At 41.8% G+C, this 22,125-nt stretch overlaps 1 protein-coding gene across 1 annotated transcript in view; it reads right to left on the reverse strand.

Annotated features, from left to right (window-relative positions):
- The window catches only part of SLC39A10 (solute carrier family 39 member 10), a 71,949-nt gene extending 66,903 nt beyond the window's left edge, over nucleotides 1-5,046 (reverse strand). The window contains exon 1 of the mRNA XM_067548987.1: nucleotides 5,026-5,046. The gene's annotated coding sequence lies outside the window, so the exon portion shown is untranslated. The remainder of the gene's footprint in view (nucleotides 1-5,025) is intronic.
- Between the last annotated feature and the right edge of the window lie 17,079 nt (nucleotides 5,047-22,125).

Genomic DNA, 22,125 nt, shown 5'->3' on the forward strand with positions numbered 1-22,125 from the left:
TTTGTAACCTATTTAATTCAATTTTTCAGTTAGCCACCTTCATTCTCTCAGTAGGTATTATCCCCATTTTACAGATATGGAAACTGAGGCAGATGGAGCAAATCCATCTTTCGTAGGCACAGTTGGGGCTAACCACATTATAACCACATGGACAGTCTAAGTAAATGGAACTAAATGATGTTATAAGTAGGTAAACAGAACTACACATGACACTTAAGAATGGAGTAATCTGGACTGCACAGATTTTTAACCCAGATATTACAGAATTTTCTCCCACTTACATTGGCTAGCCAGACAATTATGCATTGATATTCAATTTAAATGGAAGTATTAAATGTGATTGCTTGCCTTATTTGGCCAAATCCACACAGGAAGTCTGCATCAGACAGGAAGTATCCACTACTATTATTCCTATATTTGGATTAGTTGGATTTGCTTCCCCCTGCATTTCTCAATTTATGATTTTCTGCAGTTTGACTGGGAATATCTGTTTGTATATTATTGGAATTTCCTATAAAAAATTGAAGGGACTGAACTATCCACACTTAGAAACTAGATACAAGTGGCCCAATATTCTGTTGCTGAAAAAGGCATACTTTTCATGCAAGCCACGCTCATTAGGGTTCAAGACTACTAATTGGCATCGGTTCATTCCGGGTACCACAGCAGACAAAGGGACAACATAAAAATTAGACTTTTTTAAAACACATTTGCAGGTACATTATTAATGGATCCCTAGATTACTGAAAATGAATTTTAAGTTTTCACTAAATATGCTGTTTACTTTTTCTTTTCAAATGCAAAATAAAGATACCTAGGGTTGGTCTATGCTAAAATGTGCACTAAATTGGTTTCAATTAACAGCTTGTTATTTGCACATGGTGCAAGCCTATGTTTGGACACCTACTTTGTAATAAGTGTTCTATTGCTGTTTTGCTTAAATTTGTTAAAAAACAAACAAACAAACAAACATACATCTAAATCAAAACAGAACACTTACTCCAAAGCATGCATGCACAGACTCACGCCAAAACAACAAAACATGTTAATTATAACATTTAGTTATTTCAATTCAAGTTTGTGCATTGAACTTAGGCCCTAGTCAACTGCACTTTTGTCTGGAGCCAATTTAAATGTACTATTCTAATACATTAAGCACACTGCTGCTTTGACTGACAAAACCAGTACAAAGAAATTATTAAAACAAACTATTTCCTTGTAAAAGATTAAAACCATATTTTGATTTGCTTTCTGTTTTCTAAAAGCCTCTTTTCTTTTTTGTATGGCAAATGTGACTTGACAGAATCTTGTAGGTTGTTTGCAGTATAGTTATAGCCATGTTTGCCCCAGGATGCTAGAGAGACAAAGTGGCTGAGGTAATATCTTTTACTGGACCAACTTCTCTTGGAAAAAGAGACAAGCTTTTGAGTTTACACAGAGTTCGTCTTCAGATGTTAAAAAGAGCTCTGTGTAAGATGAAATGCTTGTCTCTTTCACCAACAGAAGTTGATCCAATAAAAGATATTCTCTTAGCCACCTTGTCTCTCTATCATCCTATACAATTTTACTGTAGTTAGCCTGCTGGTTTACACTTCCATGTTAAATTATCATTTTTAGTATTCCAGTAGATGGGATACTGGTTACCCACTGCATCCACTTTCCATGGGCATTGATGTACTTTCCCCCACCTGAAAACTCACGAGCTACATGAACTTATTAAAACACATATGATTTATAGAAAATCTATAAAAAGTTTTCAGAGGGTTTTCTATTCATTCTTCCAAAAGTACAGTCTCCTTGGTCAAACAACGCGACTATCTCCATAAATCAAAAATAAAAATTAAAGTTCTGAAAACAAGGATTAAGATTCAATAATATTTAAGTTTTATTTTGGACAGGGACATCTATTTCAAAACAAGTTGGCTAATGACAAAGTGCTAACCATTCAGCTACATTTGTTCTTTGACAATTCTTGTGGATAAATTAATTGATTCAGAAAATTTTCTTACATTAGCATTCCTTTTAGACCAATATTCCGCATACTAACAATTATACAAAAGGAGTTAAGAGTCCTTTTTGGGGGTTAGAGTGGTGTGTGTTACTTCTCTCACCAAAAAATCAGCAGGATTTCACAGGATACACAATGAAATCTTTTTAAATTAGAAGCCATTTCTTAGGCAGCCTCTTATTGTCTCCAAAACAGAACATAATGAAAAAAATTCCTTGGATTGTCTAATGACTACTCCCTTTGCAAATGTCATGTTATCTACTTTTTAATCATCTTGTATTATGTTAGTTATTCTGCACGGTAGTCCCCAAAGGAACATTTTTTAATGTATAAGGCTTGCATTCCCCATGAACCATTTATGTCAGATGAAAGAGCAACTAGTTCTAAACTTCTAAGTACTAAACAGATGCCTCCAATATGTATTTTTCAGTACTTATTTCAGGCTGCTGCTATCACATGGAAAAATATGGTATAGTGTTCTAGTGGGGAATTAAAGAATTACTTAAGTTAGATGTATGAAGTGTTTGTAGTGTTAGAAGCTAAAACTGCATCTACCTTAATCTGAGTAGCATTTTGGGCAAGTTGTGGAAGTGAGAAAAGAGTGGCAGACACAAAATAGCTCTGAGAATAGAAGAATTGAGAAGACCAACAAAAAAAAAGGGGGGGGAGGGAAGAATATTAAAAAGTGTTGTATCCCACATAGCATCTCATCATTTACTAACAATAAGTACTGCTTCAAGAAGCTCAGTTCAGTTCAGTCACTGGAATATGGCAAGACAGACAAGAAAAGGCTGAACTACTAATTCCCTTTGAACATTTTCTAAAAGTTATATTTAGTGTAGTTGTAGCTACATTGCTCCTAGGATATCAGAGAGACAAGGTGGGTGAGGTAATATCTTTTATTGGACAAACGTCTGTTGGTGAGAGAGAGAACCTTTCAAGCCACACAGAGCAGCCCAAGCTCTGGGACGCCAAGAAGAGGAAAGTTCCCAGAGCCTGGGCTGTAGCCCAAGCCTGAATGCACACTGCAGTCCTACAGCCCCACAGCCCAAGCTACCTGACACAGGCTAGTCAGGGGTGTTTAATTTGTATGGACTTAACCTTATTTTTCTTTCCTGTAGACAATACTACTTGTGACTGGGTGATTTTGCAGAAGCTATCTCAGTGACAGTGGCCAATCAAGTCCCGTCCCACCCCCCACAGTACTACTTAGATCTTTCTTTTTTGACTTTGTCCAAAGTTACACATAATTCACCTGAGATGCAACTCAAAACAGCAACTTTCCCCAGTAATAGAGTAAATCAAAAATATCAAACTGAAAAGTATGTGCACCACCCACCTTCACCATTCTTTCCAAATAAACATGACCTAGACTCTGACGTGATACTTAAGTTTCACCAGCACAGGTGAAACAAAACAGTGTTCCCTTTTATCTCATTCTAAGGAAGGTATCTCAAGTGTAGTCTTTCAAAGCACACACTGCAGACGAGGCATAATGACTGCAGGTTGGGAAGGCCTAAGATACACACTAATTTTAAGGCAGGTCTATACTTAAAATGCTGCATCAGTGCTGCTGCACCACTGTAGCGCTTCAGGCCTTGTCTATGCTAGAAAGGTAAGTCAACCTACATTAGGCCAATTTACAGCCACTGCAGTGCTGCATGTGCACACTACCCTCCTTGGGTCCGTGGTTTGTGTCCTCACCAGGAGGCCTTTCATGGACCTAAAAGGGGCAGCATAGGGAACTGAGAGACGGTTTCTCAGCCCCTGGCAGCCCAACAGCCCCACAGGCTCCCAGCCAGCTTCTCCTCCTGGCTCCTCACGAGGAACCAGGGGAAGCCTCCCAGAGTTTCTCCAGCCTAATCCCCACCAGGAGCTGGCAGGAGCCACTCCCTCCCTGTTCCCAGTCAGGAACTGGGGTCCAGCCACACAAGGCTGCTGCTCTCCCAGCTCTGAACCAGGGCTTCTTGCCCTGATCCCAATCCGGAGCAGGGTCCAGCCACCCCAGCATGGGAGCTACATCTGTGGGAAGAGCATCTGAATAAGTACAGCTCCCGTTTTGTCGACAAAAGCTGACTTTTGTCAACAAAACTCTCTAGTGTAGACTAGCCCTTAGTGAAGAAGCTTCTCCTGTCAGCATAGCTAATCAATCCACCGCCACAAGAGGTGGTAGGTAGGTCGACAGAAGCTCTCCTATCGAGGTAGCGCGGTCACTCAGCGGTGCGGATTTTTCACATCCCGGAACAATGTAGTTATGCCGATGTAGGTTTACAATTTACACCTAGCCTTAAAAGTTTCCCCAAAGCCTGGCAGCGGCTGAGGAGTGACAGAGTTGGGAGCACAGGGAAGCGGGCATCCAAGCTGGAGGCCGACAGCAAACGTTTGTGCCCGCGGGGGGAGGGGGAGGAGGCCCAGTGACGCGAGTCGCCCCCCGGAAGCCCTGGCTGGAAGCTGGGTTTATCGCTCTGGGATGTGCGGAGAGCACTTGCTGCAAACCAGCCCCACCGGGGGTTCTCCCCAGCCCGGGTCACTGCCGCTTGCAGAGCTGAGCCGGGTGCCCGTCCCCCACACAAGCCCCTGCGGCCATTCACGGCCCTGAGGAACTGGGCCTCCCCTCGACCTCCCTTCCTCCGGGGAAAGCGGCCCGCTGCGCGGGGCCAGAGGAGCGGTGTACCCGGGCCGCACCGGCACGGGGGGCAAGAACTGCACGGGGGGCTGGGCGCACTGCGGCCGGATGCCGCTCGGGCTTTCCCAGACTCCAGGGAGCAGCCCCCGCCGCTCCCCCGCAGCCCCACCACGACGGCGGCCCCGGCGGCGAGTCTCACTAGCGCGCGCCGCCGCCGCCACGTGATGAGGTGGCCGCCGCCGCCGCCTCGCTGCCCCCCACATGCCGCTCTGCAGCCCACGGAGGGATGGCCGCTCCCCCCGCCGGCCCGGGAGGGACCCGGCCGCCGCCCTCTCGGCGGCGCCGGCCGGTGTGGGGGAGGGAAGGTAAACAAATGGGGTTTTATAGCTACCTCATTCGAGTGCCGTGTGCATCTCCCTCTCCGCTCGGTACCAAACCGCCGGGGCGCCTCCTCCTCCGCTCCGCAGCGGCCGCTGCGCTACGCCATTCACCAAACACACTTACGCCGTGCCAGTCGCGTTCGGCACGCTCACTGCTACGCACCTTGCGCACGGGCTACACAACCACCTCAGTAGCTCAGCGTAACCAATGCTGCGTCCGTCCTCCCCTCTCCCTTTTACGTAAACGACGTAGCACAGCCTTCTCCATTCCTCCTCTCCCCTCCCCCCCGGCCCACTCTGAGGTGCTCATCATCACGCGTTTGCTAGGGAGGAAGACGCGCATGCGCAGTCCGGCAAGTCGGTTGCTGCAGCAGCACCGCCTGCCTATGCCTAGGAGTTTGTTTGTGCAGCCGCTCCCAGGCGGGGCCGGGCGCGCGTCAACCCAGCTCCCTTGCGGCCCCGGCGGGGCGACTGACCGGTAGCCCTTGTGCAGTCATGGAGGTGGTCGCGGGGGGGGGAGGTGAACATACCAGGCACCTCTGCATCCACGGGAGGCGATGGGGAAGGCAGCGAGACCCAGCCACGGTGGGCGGAGAAGCACAGAGGCGCCACGGTGATGGGCACCGCGTGAAATGACTAGCGGGATGGATGGCCCATACCTACACCTCGGCAGGTCCCTGGGACAGCGCCACAAAGGAGGAATTTACGCCTGCTTTGCACCCTTTGTATAGCAAACTGATTTGAAGCTAATGTCCTGGAGCTGGTGCAACTTTGGGCAGGGACACTCTCAGATCAGTTCGAAACTGGCATACAGCAGTTGGGTTTACACATGGTCATTTGTGGGTGCGACCAAAACTACTGTAACCAGTTTTAAACTGGCGAATGCATGGAATAGTTTAGCTACAGCAGTTGCAATCCATTTAAATTAAACTGGTGTAACTTCTGCCTTTCTGCACTTTGAACAGGGGAATCAGAGAGTATTAAGAGTTGGACGGGATCCCAGTAGGTCATCTGGTCCAACCCCTTCTCAAAGCAGGACCAGCCCCAACTAAATCATCCCAGCCAGGGCTCCAGAGGGAGTAGTATTCCCCAGCCTAGAGGCTTTGAGAGATCAGTTCAAATCACAGGACAGGACTGCCTTAATTTGTGCTTCTCGCTGCAACTTCTGTCAGAACTTTTCAGGCCTAAGTGGAACACAGCTCTTTTTTTTGCTGGTGTAAATCTGTACAGCTTCACTGACTTAAATGAAGTTTTGGCCTTTTACAGCAGCAGATTTGGTCTTTTTGTGAACACTTAATTTAAATATTGCATAGCTATTAAACTATTTTACAGCCCTCGTAACGTATTCCTTCTGCAACTAAAATTCCCACTGACTGCAGGATTGAGTCCTGGAACCAAGGATAACAGCTATTAAATGAGGCATTAGCTTTAAAAACAAAAAAGAGAGAGAGAGAGCGCAACTGAAGTGTATTCTCTCTCAGACTTGGGGTAACCACTACATGGAGTGTGCAGTTGTTTTGAGACAACACATGCTAGGTTTATAGTAAGTCATCAGCACCCATGAAGCAACCACAATTACTGTATATCATGAAGTGTTACTACACTTTCAAAAAGTATTGACTTCTCTTTTGCAATAATCTGAGTATGTCTGGGACACAAAGTGATTTTATTTTTTTAATAGTTCATTGGGGCAAGTTTTTACTTTCTGTTAATTTTAGAAGAATAAAGAGATTCTGGAGCATGTTTTCTTTCCGTGGTCTCACACCCAGCCAATATTAATTCCCATGGCACATCATGGCATTGCCTCTGACTGAATTGGAGGAAGAGTCCTCCCACATCCTACTACTGAAATCAGGAATTTAGGATCCTAAATACCTTTAAGCATCTGGGCCTTTGTGACTATTCCTTTAGGGATCAGAAGCCAGGAAGCTGAAAACTTTGGTCTAGGGATCCAGTCAGGGAAGATGCTGAACTAGCTTCTCTTTAAGTAAATGTGAGCTGGTTGTCCTCAGCAGCTCTCAGAATCAGGCCCTAGAGCCTTAATAGCAGAAGTATCTGCTGAATTCAGCATTTTCTATTTCATCTTTAGTCTGAGCCTCATATGCCACCTATAAAGCAGCTTGCCTTCATCCTGAGCCATAGCTAGTGACTTGAAAAGAAACAGTCTAGTCTGTTCACAACCATTACACACAAGAAAGATCTTTTCAAGCTGCTCTTTTAACTGAATTCAAAGCAGCTTCAGTCTCAAAGAGCGATTTTAAAAGCAAAAGATGCCACACTTTGGTCTGAAACTGGAAATGCCAATGTCAGCAGACCTAGGGGGTTGACCATTGAAAGCTTCTTGGGATTTTTATATTAATTTTAAAATGGATGTAAATAAGTTTTTTAAAAACATTCAAAAGCTTCACAAACTCTCTACTGTTTCTTTTCCTTGGTTACTAGTGATCTGAGGGAATCAAGTTAGGAAAGAAAGCAAGAACTATGCAGTACATCCATACTTGCACAAAACTGTATAAGCTAATTTGATTACACTGTCCTTTGCAGTGTTTGTCCTTTTGTATTCCTTTTAACAGTGAAGGTACTAGAACATAATACTGTTAGTGATACACATATAATAATGCTACAAGTGACAAACAGTGATACAAAAGCCACTAAAAACCTCCCCATTTAAATAAGAATGATAACCACATTAATAGTAAAGATGACAATAGCACAAAGGACATAGGACTCTGGAGGCATCCAAAACCTAAGAATCAGATCATACAACAAGCCACCATGGAAGAGATTCAGGTTTGATATAATTTTAAAGATTTCTATTGCAATATAAGGTTAAATCAAATTTATAGTTTTAAGACAATATATTAAAAAACAGTTAGAAAGAAAATCGTTATTTTGTTTGAAAGATTGACCCAAATTGTAAAATTGGGATCAGGATTTTAAATACACACATCAAAGTTTAGGGGAATTTAGGCCCAGAGATTCCTGCAGACATATGGCTACATTTTTAAACATGGACTGAAATCCTGGCCTCACTGAAGTCAATGAGAGTTTTGCTATTGAGTTCAATGAGACCAGGATTTAATCTGAAGGTCTCTAATTTATGACACATAATGGACAGCACGTGCTTCGCTGCACAGCCAGGTGATCATGCATGCAAAACTTAACCCTGATCTTGCGATACTTAAGCACATGTTCAGCCTTAAACATGCAAATAGTCCCATGGAAGTCAATGATTACTATTTTATCATCAAATATTAAGCAATAAATATTTGGGAAATTTTGAGGAAAAAATAAGTATGCACATAAACTGAAGTCAATGGGATTACTCATTTGCTTACAATATATATATACACACTTGAAGGCTTAGAGAGTGCATAGAGGCTTCTCTGAAAGTGTGGTCTAAAGAAATCAGACAGAAAAACAAAAAAAAGTCACATTATTTAAAAATAAAAACAAAACAGGAAACATTTAAAAAAGAGAAACTTGGCAGCCCAGCCAAACTTCTAGGGGGCAAAAAATGGAAAATGAGATTTAATTTTAATTGAATTTTTTAAATGTATTTTTCCCTCTCCATGTTATGCGCATCACTTAATATTTTAATATGAGAATTTTACACAGTGCCATAAGGATATACCTGCTATAGAGTAGTAGGAAGAAATGTAATTCAGCTACATGTCTTGTAATGAATATGTTCATTAACTATAACTCCAATCTTCATAAATCAGTGTATTGTATTGGATATTGATTTATGAAGATTGGATTTTTAGTTACCAGGGAATTATCTTACTATAAGAAAATTTACGTCTCATATATAGTCACATGTTAACGTGTATCTCAGGCTTCCTAGATTCTATCAGGATGACACAGAACACTGACCAAATGTTGAACAATGGCTAAGTAATGCTGACTGGGACAGAGAAACCGAGATACCAAAGCATTAAGTCCAACATCTGCTCATTGTGCAGTGGCAGTCAAAAAAGCTAAGAGATTGTTAGGAACCACTAGGAAAGGGTTAGATAATAAAACAGAAAATATAATGCCACTATTTAAATCCATGCTATGCCCACACCTTGGATGCTGCATGCACTTCTGGTCACCACATCTCAAAAAAGATATATTAAAATTGGAAAAAGTGCAGAGAAGGGCAACAGAAATGATTAGGGATGTGGAAATTTCCATGTGAGGAGAGATTAAAAGGATGGAACAATTCAGCATGAAAAAAAGATGACTAAGGGGAGATATAATAGGGGTCTATACAATCATGAATGGTGTGGAGAAGTGAATAGGGAAGTGTTATTTACTTGTTCACATAATAAAAGAACTGAGGGTGACCCAATGAAATCAACAGGCAGAAGGTTTAAAAACAAACATAAGGAAGTACTTCTCACAATGCACAGTCAACCTGTGGAACTCATTGCCAAGGGATGTTATGAAGACCAAAAGTATAACTGGGTTCAAAAAAGAATTAGATAAGTTAATGGAGGATAGTTCTTTCTATAGCTAGTAGCCAAGATGGTCAGGTATGCTATCCCATGATATGGATGTCCCTAAAACTTCAACTGCCAGAAGATTGGTCTGGACAACAGGGGATGGATCAGTCAAAATTGTCCCATTCATTTCCTCTGAAGCATCTGGGACTGGCCACTGGCAGAAAGAGGATACTGGGCTAGATGGACCATTGGTCTGACCCAGTATGGCTGTTATTAAAACATGAAATGAAAATATGTAGCAGTTGGGAAGCAATGTTCTATGTTTCTATGAAATATGGTTTTTTTTTTTACTGTAATAATTTTTATTTGCTTACAGGAGAGAAGACCACTTGCAGTTGTAAACAGTTTGGATTTTGGTGTTACACAATTTCCTTCCTATATGTCTTTTGTTCCTTCTCATTTTCTGTTTTCTGGGTGGGAATGATGTTGGGAGAGGGCACTGGATAGGTAGGGAGTCACCTGAAAAATTTTCATATGGGTGGGAGGCTTTTAGGCTGTATAATCTCTAGGGGGAAGTTTGACCACTTGCACAAGTGGTTATAAGTTTTCACTGTAGAGTCCATCAAGGAAATGAGCAGTGATGAGGATAGAGTTGGAGACTGCCACACACAGAACTGTGTCTGGTGACTTGTTTGGGGATTACCCAGATACTGCTGTGAGCCTCAGAGGTAGTAGGCTTATTGGCGATCAGTTTTTAAGTGAAATTCTACTCCTAAAAGTGGTTATGTAAAAATGATACCTTCAGCAAGTTACTTCCCACATATATTCAGAGTCAGATCTGCTCACTCTAGTGACAGAATTAAGTTTTTGCTACTTTTTACTCCTGTTAGCCCTGCTAAACTGAGTGAGCTTCAGATTTTATTCTCTTTTGTGCCTCAGCAGAATTATTAACTATATTCCAATAAGTTACCTGTGCAAATTCCAGGGAATAATTAAGGTTACACAGGTGTAACTGAGGAACTAATTTGTGCTAGCAAGTCTTTATTACATACAATCTGGAAAGAACCCAGTTTGAGTTTGTAGGGCTAGCAGTTACTTGTAAATGGGATTGGACGTAGCATATAAACAAGAATCTTCTCACTGTGCTAACTTGATTTTGTTAAATTATTTTCTTCTTGTTTTTTTGATCCCATTTGCCACTTATGGCTTCTAATTTAACTACAAAACTGCTTTTATTGGACCTTGGGAGACATAACTTCTGCTAGCACCAGGACTATGACAGGATTCAAAAAGCAGGCTCATACAGAATGAGAAAAGAGAACCATACACAGATTTCTCTCACACACATTTGTTTTGTCTCCCTTTAATCTAATACAAATTAAATTTAGTCTGAGAGCACCTGTTTTTCCTCTTTGTGCATAGAAAAAAAATCACAAAAGTTACAGAAGCAACATCTCTAGGATGTTTCCTACACAGCAATGGCTAGTTTCTTTATTTCCTTACAGTTTATGCATAGTCTCATACCTTTTCATCTCACGACTCATTTCTTCTGGTGACAAGCGAGAAAAAGGAGAGTTGAGATACATTTAGGTATCGTCTAGGTTCAGTTTTGGAACATCATAATAATTAGGATTTTTCTTCAGTTTTCCTGAGAGGTTTCTGCTGTGGTGGCTTCCCATTCTGATTATATCCACATGAACATAAAATGACATGCATAGATCAATAAAAGTCTATCTATAAATCAGCCTGAGCCTGCTCCCATTTAAGTCAATGGCAAACCTCTCCATTAATGACAATAGGAACAGGATTAGGCCTCACCTGAACATTTTTTCTTTGAGTGCCCCAACCACTCAATGCCCAGAAATCAATGGAAATTGGGGGCACTCAGCACCTCACTGGACTGGGCTCTAAGCACAGTGTGATGTGATAAGACACAAAGCCCAATTCTGCACGGATATCCGAAGGAATTCTGAGTGCATCACTAGTTCTGTGTCAATAGTTACTGGATATTCTCTGCTGGGCCAAGGCTGGTTAGCTAGCTGGATGGGGGCAGACAGGAAATTACATTAGATTCCTAGAAATGTACTTTGAAAGCAAACTAGAGTGACTATTCTCAGGAAAGGAAATGTTGTCTTTTAACCTAATCTGTTTATATGCTGAGTAATTTGATTTACACTGTCTTCTCAAATATAATACAAAATTGTATTCTGTCCTTTAAATTGAGAAACTACAGATTAATTGGAAAGAATAAATGGGCAGAATCTAACATGGTTAGACTATGAATGCTAGAATCCTACAAGTTGGTCCTTGCAAACTTTTAATAACCAGTCTGGCAATTGGCAACCTTTATATATAATTAAATCGTTCATCCTTTACTGAGTAATAACGAGCACAGGTCTTCTAAAAACTGGTTTTCACCAAGCCGTTAAGACTAAATCCCACATTCCCTGCACCTGTGTTATATGTGGAAGTGGAAATGGCAAATTTCAACTAATGCAATTCTTCTATTGCAGGCAGCTGAGAAATGTGCTGCTGCCATTTCCCTAGTCACTGGCTGCCCCTAAAACCCAACTCAAGAGGGTACCATCATGGGAAGGAGAAGCAGCATTAGCTACTATGGACTCTCTGCAGTAATATACACTACAATGTCCTGTGGCTTTAGAGTTGGAGAATCTGGCATAGCATGACTGTGCCATCCTATCCTCACCCTCTCTTTACAAGAGACGCTGAACTTTAGAGGGACTTTTGCAGGGGAAGAGCGAAGACAACATGTCATGGATAGCCATCCCTGGACACAGGCTCTCCTCTGCTTGCAAGAGCACAGGAGAGCATGAAGGCTCTTGTTTTTACTCAGTTGCACTGGCAGCAGAATCTCAAGTCTATAGAAAATCTCCTATTGAGCTCAGGGGGAGCAGGGTATGTCCAGGAGTCATTGAGTGTTTGCCCCAGTAAAGACTGAAAAAGCATCTCAAAATTTGTCTCCTGAAGAGTTGCTTAAATTTAACCATTTTTTCCTATCTAGGATAGTAGTTGAGCAGATGTGGATCAGAGAGAGGCATGGTTTTTTGAACTTACATACACCATTTATCTTCTTTTTTCCCTCTGTCTCTATATCCCTCATGTAATCTTATCTCCTTTAATTCAGTACCTAACTCTTCATAAAAGTCAACCAAGAATAAAGGTTCATGCTTGAGTTTAGCCTTTGTGTATACATAAATGAGTAATACTTTGTTCATAGCAGCTCTGCTGAAATCATCACAAGTCTTTCTAAGAAAATAAGATCAGCTAACAGAATGTTGAGAATCATTAGGAAAGTGGTAGATAATAAGAGAGAAAATATCATATTGTCTCTTTATAAATCCATGGTATGCCCACTTCTTGAATACTGGATGCAGATCTGTTTGCCCATCTCAAAAAAGACATATTGGAATTGGAAAAGGTACAGAAAAGGACAACAAAAATTATTAGGGGTATGGAAAAGCTTCCATGTGAGGAGAGATTAATAAAACGGACTTTTCATCTTAGAAAAGAAACGACTAAAAGGGGATATGATAGAGACCTATAAAATCATGATTGGTGTAGAGAAAGTAAATAAGGAAGAGCTATTTACTCCTCATAACACAAGAGCTAGCGGTCACCAAATGAAATTAATAGGCAGCAGGTTTAAAACAAACAAAAGGAAGTATTTCTTCACACAACGTACAATCAACCTGTGGAACTCCTTGCCAGAGGATGTTATGAAGGCCAAGACTATAACAGGATTAAAAAAGAACTAGATAAATTCATGGAGCATAGGTCCATCAATGGCTATTAGCCAGCATAGACAGGGATGCAAAACTATGCCCTGAAGTGTCCCTAGCCTGTATTTGCCAGAAGCTGGGAATGGGTGACAGGATGAATCACTTGATGATTACCTGTTCTGTTCATTCCCTCTGAAGTACCTTGCATTGGCCATTGTCGGAAGAGAGGATTCTGGGCTATAGATCTGACCCAGTATGGCTGTTCTTATGTTATGTTCAGATTTACACCACCTATTGGTAAAAACAGTGCATGCAGAGTCTTTTTAGGGAAAATGTTTTAAATGAAAAAAATACAATAGTATAATAGTTTTGTATTCCTGAATCTCCACCTGAAAAGCTGTGCTAATATTAAGGGAGGTAATTTGAGATTGCAAATTAATACAAAATGTATAAATACTACTGCTCTTTGCCAACAGGTAACAGTTTTCAGGCTTTGGGTGGGAGAATGGTTAATCTTTATGGTGTCATATTTTAACAAACATATATGGTCCTCCTTATAACATATGTGGCACGTACATTTATTTTAAATGTGTAAAGAGCATCTCTTTATAATACCTAAATTATAATTTTCTAATTCCCATTTTACATTCCTAAGGAAATGGATATGGATTGACAATTTTTTTTGGCCCAGATTTCTTAAGAAATATGTACTTATTAAGTTTTTATATTCATATTTATGAACTTATGTAATTGGCCTGATTTCCAAGAGTGCTGAACACTCAGCAGTTTCCATTGACCTTGGTGAGAGCTGCTGGGCATTCACCACTTTTGAAAAATTGTGAACAATTATTTAAAGGTCTAAATAAGGCTTTAGGAGTTTAATGTGACACACCTGTATTTTTATTTTATTTTTTTAAATCTTGGCCTTACTTTTTGAGGGATATTATTTTGAATAACTGTCTTCCTTTGTCATTTACTGCAAATAGTTTGTTGTTTATTTCAATTATCCATGACTGGGTGGTAGGTGTATTTTCATTTACTTTTCCAGAAACTGACTAGAATTGCTTTTATGGTTAAAGGGGTTAATGTTAAATTTGTTAGAAACAATGCCACTTTATTAATTGCAAATGAAATTTCAGCATACAGTTTAAAGCTTTAATCTGTTGAACTTCCAGTTCACTAAAATGCTGCTAATTGGTTTCTGAAGCATAAGATGATATACTTTGGTGAATGAACATATGATGAATGGAAGGAAATTATAAAAACAGTAGGCTTCCAGATGTTGTTTCCTAAAACAAAACAGATGCTAAAACTAAACTAGAAATCAGCACTTACTGCATTGTTTAAAGTATATTTAGAATAGACAAACATTGTAGACAACCATTTTATAATCGGAGATTGCCTTCAACTGCGAAGATCATGCTCCCCTGCATGTGCACACGTTGGTTCAGATCTGGGGTTTTGGTTTGTCCCATTGTTAAATTCAGACATGGATTACTGTTCAGATTCTGAAAACACCCTCCCAAAATTCAGATCCTGAAGTTCAGTTTGAGCTCATTTCCAATTACTCTACGAAGTAAATACGTGAGTGTAATAACTTGTTTTATGTGCTAACATTAATTTTTCGGATATGCCTATTCCATAGTTTTATAAAAACAAGAGAGAAACGGAATGAAATGAGGTCTTTTCAGGAGGTACATTTGTTATCATTATAAAACTACTCTATTTGCCTTAAAATGAAAACACAGAAGATGTTTACAATATCATGGCTATCATTACTTAGACAGAAACAGATTTGTTTCTACAGCTCCTTAGATGCAGTGAGTCACAAAATAACTAAAGGCTTGATAATCTGACTTTTGCACATTCTTGATATTAATATTCAGGCATATAGAACGGCCGCCCAATCCACTTACACAGCTATTAATAGAGACTTCACCACTCAGGAGGCCTGTCTCATTCTCTTTCCCCCCTTCCTTGGATTACAGGGGATGAGGAGTACATTGCCCCATAGTCACCTCCCTCCCCTGCAATGTTTGCTGTCTAGGTAGCTCCATTTGTAACTGACTGTATTTTAAGGAGTTGTGTCAACAGCTTTTTTGTTATGTTGAATTTGAACCTTGAGCTAGTAAAACAATAACATGGTAATGCTTCTCATGCCAGTTTTGCTGTTTTTACAGAAGATCATTGGTTAAATTGCTTCACAGAAGTTTTAACTTTTTGAGCCCTGAGTTGACTACAGTGCCACAGCTATTGGGAATAGTGCAGTGGCAAAAGTTTTCCATGGATTTATGCAGAAAGTTTTACATTTCATCTAAAGGTCAGATAGCCATGCAGATACTACTATATCTATCAACACTCTTTCATAGGCCACGTCTATCTACATTACAAACTGTGGTTAACACAAGTGACACCAGCGTATAGTTGCCGGAGTTAGTGCATCACTCATGTGTGTGCACACTCGGCTGCTTGCATCAGTGCTGAGTGTACTCACCAGGAATACTTGTGTTGATGCAAAGTGTGGTGCACCACAGATAAGAACCGCAATGTGCAAAGTGCCACCATCCAGTGCAATACCTTCTGGGAACTTTTTGCAATGTGTTGTGGGATACAGATAACTCATCAAGGGATCTCTGGGTGCTAAGGATCAGGTTCCCAGCATGCCACTTTCTCCATCCCATAATGCCATCCATATCCCATTAAAAAACAAAAAGAACAAAAATTAAGATCCCACAAACTTGCACGGCCCTGTTCAATGTCTGTCATCTCTGAAGTCATCTCTGTCTGTCATCATGTCATCATCTATTCTCATGAATACTGCAAATACAGGATGCACGATTCTCCGGCATTATCAGAGCAGCAAGACCAACACAACAGTGGGGGACATGACAGTTTTTTTGAGGACAGATTGCTGAGACACATAATAGAAAACAATTCAAGGTTGTTGATGGGAGCGCCGCTTCTAGGCCTGAGAAAGAAGCACTGACTGGTGGGATTGCATTGTAATGCAGGTTTGGGATGATGAGCAACAGCAGCAGAATTTTTGGATGTGAAAGGCAACATGCCTGGATCTGTGTGCAGAGCTTGCCTCAGCCCTCCTGCATATGGACACCAGAATGACAGCTGCATTGACAGTAAGGAAGTGAGTGGTGATTGCACTCTGGAAACTTGCAATCCAGAATGCTACCAGTCAGTGGGAAATCATATTGGAGCTAGAAAATCCACAGTGGAGGACATTGTCATGCAAGTGTGTGGGGCCATTAATTGCCTCCTGCTGTGATTCTTGGCAACGTGCAGGACATAGTAGATGGATTTGCAGCAATGGAATTTCCGAACTGTGAGACTGATAGATGGAATGCATATCCCTATTTTGGTACCGGCCCACCTTACTACACAGTACATCAACAGAAAGGGCTACTTTTCTATGGTTATGCAAGCCTTGGTGGATCCCATGGGGATGCTTCACCAATATCAATGTGGGCTGGTCAGAGAAGGCATATGACACTTGCAACTTTAAGAACATGGGACTGTTCAGAAAGCTGCTAGCAGGGACATTCTTTCCAGACCAGCAGATTCCTGTTGGCGATATTGAAATGCTAATAGTGACACTGGGGACTCAGCCTGCCCCTTGCTCCCCGGCTGATGAAGCCATACACTGGTAGGGTAACCATACATCCCATTCTGGCCAGGACAGTCCCTTTTTTAAGCCTTGTGCTGGCTGTCCTGACTTTTTTGGCAAAACTGGGCATTTGTCCTGTTTGCTCTTGCCAATTGATGATAAGTTGTCAATATGGTCACCCTATACACTGGCCACCTTGACAGCACCAAAGAAAGATTCAGCTCAGCAGATGCAGAATGATAGTTGAATGTGCTTTTGGTACATTGAAGGGACAGTGGCGGTGTTTATCCACAAGACTGAATCTCAGGTGAAAAAAATGTCCTAATGGTTATAGCTGCCTGGTGTGTGCTGCATTATATATGTGAGGCAAAAGTGGCCCCTGGGTTTGAGTTTGAACAGCCAGACACAAGGGCCATTACAAGAGCCCAACATGGAGCTATGCAGTTATAGAAGGCTTTGAAAGAACACTTTAACAGTCAGCCACAGTAACATGCTGTGCTTGACTTCACTTTAGTCCTGAAGGTTTGTGGGCTGTTAGGAATAGTGTAGTGCTTGGTGTATATATATACACAAACACTGTTGTTATAGTGAACCTATGAATTGTTCTCTTTTGCTTCCCATTTGTAGCTATTACACTGTCTTTCACTGAAACGATGTATTATGTGATACTAAGTGTACATTTACAGATAAGACTGGGTGTTTTCCTGAACTTATGAGGTTCTGTGGTGCTGTACCTTTACAAGTACTGGTTGTTTTGAGTATGGCTGTGCATCCTGCAGTAAGTGTGGTGACCTAAGAAAAATGAACTTATTTTCAAAATATAGAATTTTATTGACTGACAAAAGCATTGGGGAAAAGAAGTGTGGGGGGAAAAAGACAACATAATAAAAAATTCGATATAAATTCATTGAAGGGAATTTTAAATTTAGAAACACAGCAAACAGTTCTTCCAATTTCAGTCAATTTTGGCAACACATACACCAACTGTGCCTCTCGTAGGTCAGTATATATGGTTTCCTTACATAGGTCAGCTGTGGTTGTCCTTCGTGTCCACAGCATGGAGCAGTAGGGTTAGGGATGTGACCCATGTTGCCAAGTGGATTGTTGGGGGATGTAGGGAACTGCCACCTTGGAGATCTCCAGAGATTGCAAAGGGTGGTGAGTCCGACTGTTGGACCTATAAATCAAGTAGAGTCTGCAGCTTGTTTGCATTATGTCCCATTATGTTCTGGTGCATCTCCCTCTCCTTTTCCTGATGGAATTCTTGGGTCTTTCTCCATTTTCTCCTGTCCTTTTTATCCCATTCCATGCCGTCTGCCATGTTGGCACACCAAGCCCTTTGTTCATAGCTCAAAACAGCACTGGCTTGCAGGATCTCACTGAATAAAACAATGAAAAGTCGATACGTGTCTTTGGTAACTTGAAATAGGCCAGCACCATCTTTATATTTAAACACTGTAAGGGAAAATGCATGCACATGCTTACTGTGGTTCCTTCCCTGTATCGGGTTCATCCATGCTTGCCTGGAAGGACCAGCTATACTGTGGTGCAGTCTTAAACAGGTCCTGGCTTGTGGCATACCTGGAATCTCCCCACCTCCTGGTGGGTTTCCTCACACTTCTTTCTCGCTGTTCATGGTAGGGGTCTCAGGCTCCACTGAGGTATCCACAGTGGTGTGTGGGACGCTGGTGGGATTTCCACCAAGTATGTCATGCAGCTCATCATAATAGCAGCAGTGTGGCTCAGCACCAGAGTGACTGTTGGGCTTCCTGGCCTTGTAGTATGCCTTCTGTAGTTCCTTCGCTTTCACACAGCATTGCTGCTGATCCTGGTCACACCCCTTCACCTGCATCCCCTATGCAATCCTTTCATAGATGTCCATGTTTCTACAACTGGTGTGTAGCTAAGCCTGCACAGCCTCTTCTCTCCACAGGCTCAGGAGATCCAATACCTCCTGTCTACTCAGGCAGGAGCATGCCTAGGGCACGTAGCTGGCATGGGCAGCTGCACACAACAAGGGAGAACTGCTAGGTGTGTTTGCCACGTTGGGCAGCCAGAGAAAGCCATTTCAAAAATACATGGGGTGTTCTAAAGTGCGGGGAGAGGAGGACTTCCAGTCTCCATGACCCTTGGGCAGTGGAATTCAAAATTGTGACTGAGCAGTTAGTGTCAGGCATTGCGGAGGACTGCTAGGTTCAGCATAGGTTATATAGTGTCTCCACTCACTCTGGGTCTGTTTCAACAGGTTAGTGATCCCCCAGAGTCAATAATGAGTCAGTTAGGGAATAAATGAGTTTTATTATAAAAAACAGGAGTAGTATAGATCTTCAACTAGTTACTATAAAATATAGACTAATATAATAGGATATAAAAACAATTACCGGTAACTACAAAACATAAATTGATATAAGAAAGTATTAGACAGGCAACTACCTATAAAAACCTCAACTAATATTAAACAGACAGTGGTTTCCTGCCCAGGAATCAAACCCTGGTCTCCTACATGGCAGACAGGGACACTTACCACCATACTACATAGACAGTTAATTAATTGCAGGACATAGAAAGGGGTTACACAGACAGTTAACTGCAAGGCACAAAGGGGGCAGTTAACTGTAAGGCACAGAAGGATTTTACACAGACACACAGAGATTGCACACAGACAGTTAACTGCAAGGCACAAACGGGCAGTTAAACAGACAATGCAGCTGTAGAATACAGACTGACAGTTAACTCCTCACCATACAGACTTAGGAGAACACACAGCGTTACTCGATTCGGCCGGCAAAAACACATTTCGCGCTCGGGGGGAAGACACGGGAGCAGAGAGTCGGGACCAGTTGATCAGGCTGGTTGCGATGAGGCTCTCAGCGGGGGCTTGGGAAAGACCCCTCTTTATGGACTAAATGGGACATGAAGGGTTAACTGATTGGTCAAGGGATGGGATATGGGCTTTGTGCCAGCACTGGATTGGCCAGGAGACACTTGCAGTTTTCCTGGTTGCTGGGGAGTTTCGTATCCCATGGTCAGTTACATTCCTCATATATGACGTGGGAGCCAAAGGTACAGCCGATTCCATGGTTACGCCCTAATAAGGTCAGGTCGTGGGTTGACTGTTAGCACGAATGGATGGGAGGAGGGCGAGGGGTGGTCATCTGCAGGAACTGTGCTGCAACAGGGTCAACCACGGTACATTGACCATGCCACAATGCTGTTCGGGGAACTGGTTTTATTGTGTTGCCATAAAGAGGCACATCAGAGGGAGAGAAATTTGACTGCACTCACATGCATGAATAGGTTGATGCAAGGCAACTTCCCTCAATTGAACTTTGTAGTCTAGAGCAGGCCATAGAGTTGAGCATGAGGCAATACTAATCTGTCTGCAGGAGCTGGCGGAGTTGATGGCATCAGCTAAAAATGGCTTTGCTCATTCCTTTCTGGGAGATCACAGATGCCAGTGCTGCTCAATTTCATTCCCTCTGAGGGCTCTCAGTTATGGAATTGCACAGGGTTCAGTGCTGTCATGTCACTAGTTCAACGTATTAGTGAAGCTGCTAGGGAAGGCTTCAAGTAGATGTGGGCTACAATCCAATCCAAGTGCAGAGAATACCAATATTCAGCTCTGCCTCTCCCTCAATAGGTCCTGCTTTCCCAATGCCTGGCAGATATACAGAGACTGACGTGTGTGAAAGGCACTTAAATTTAGGATCAGTCTGGTAAAACTGAGGAAATGGTGGGGCAAGCATTTTCAAGAACTTAAATGAAGGGTGCTCACCTGCCTATTGTCAAAGTAGTTCATGATCTTGATACATGTGTCTGTGCTCCTGGACCCCCAAACAGCAGTAGCTAGAAACACTCTTTCACCTTCATCTGACCAAGCCAGCATGCTTATTCTTTCAGAAGCAGCCTTTGCCAGGTTCATCCATGTGCCTTTGTTAACATGAGATTAGCTTATTGCTATATGCTTTCACAGGGTCTAACGTAGAAAGTCACTTAGCATCACCAGCTAGTGCAAGTTATAACTGTCCACTTTTTAGGCAGAGCAGAGAATGTGGGCATATAATATCTGTATTCTTTTGCAGGGAGCAGGGTGTGTGTGTGTGGGGGGGGGAGGGGGGGGGATGGGACTCAAGGTTCTGGTTACTGTCTATCGAACTCTAAGAACCTTAATAAAACAGAGTGGGAAAAAGATGGTAGGTCCCATTATCTCCAAGCCTCTCTCCCCCACTATGCCTATGCAAACTGCACTCTGAAGAGATATGCCGGCTATCTGTGCCAATGGGGAGATTCATGGAGAAGTGGGGAGGAAAGTGCTTTCAATAACAAGACCTCTGCCTCTGCAATTCAGTCCTGTCAGATGTATTTCTGAACTCAACTTAATCCATTTTTTTTTGAAGAGTCTAATGGTGTCTTGTCTATACTTGCACTCCCAATGGTGGAGTTGAAGCAATGGTAGCAATGCCAGGAGATAGTGTAGGAAGAATAAGACTGGTGTAGATAAAGGCTAAGTGAAAAGTAAGCCACCTCTCCCTCTTCAAGCTTCCCACTGCAGGCCTTTGAATCTACTAACTGCTATCTGTTCCCATAGATTGTCGCAGATAAAATGTCCTGCTGCTGCAGAGGAGCACAAAGTATATGCTTTCTGTCCTTGAGAAACTGTTGTTTGGTACCAATCAAACCTATGTAAAAGTACACCCAGGTACCATGATGGGTACATTATAAATACTTGTAATAATATTAAAATTTAAATCCATGAAGATTATTAAGTTTTCACAGAATATCAGTGTGACTCTAGAAAACTGTCCTACTCAAGAAAGGTATATAGTCATACAATACCTTGTATTGTATCAGCAGTGCCATTACAGATAAGTCCCTATCAGTGCTCCATAATAGCTTGATCCTGTACTTTTCTTAAACTTCTTTGTGGTTAAACTTGGCATATAACAATTCTCAGTCTTGGAACTCATTTCTTACAAAACTTAGTTGATCTACGATTAGGGAGAGAAGAGGCAAAAATGTTTTTTGTCAGTTTCACTTTGTCATATTCTAGCAAGGACAAAGTAGACATCACAAATCACCCCCCCCCCCAAAACAAAAAAAAAAAAAGAAAAAAAAAAGGAAAAAAAAAGCTGACTATTAGAACATTTTTGGAAAGCTTATTTCAACTTTGGACATCTGCCTTTGTTTTAAAAAAAATGTAAATGAGAGTGAAAATGATGTTTGGAATCTGGCACAATAATTTTTCTCATAATGCCATTTAGAAATACTTACTGCAATGCTATTTTGTTGAGATATGCTGAAACTCCATGCAGTTGGATCTGG

Source organism: Emydura macquarii, unplaced genomic scaffold (assembly GCF_026122565.2).
Source record: "Emydura macquarii macquarii isolate MOO-44397 ecotype Brisbane River unplaced genomic scaffold, CSIRO-AGI_Emac_v2 contig_1253, whole genome shotgun sequence".
NCBI lineage: Eukaryota > Metazoa > Chordata > Testudines > Chelidae > Emydura > Emydura macquarii.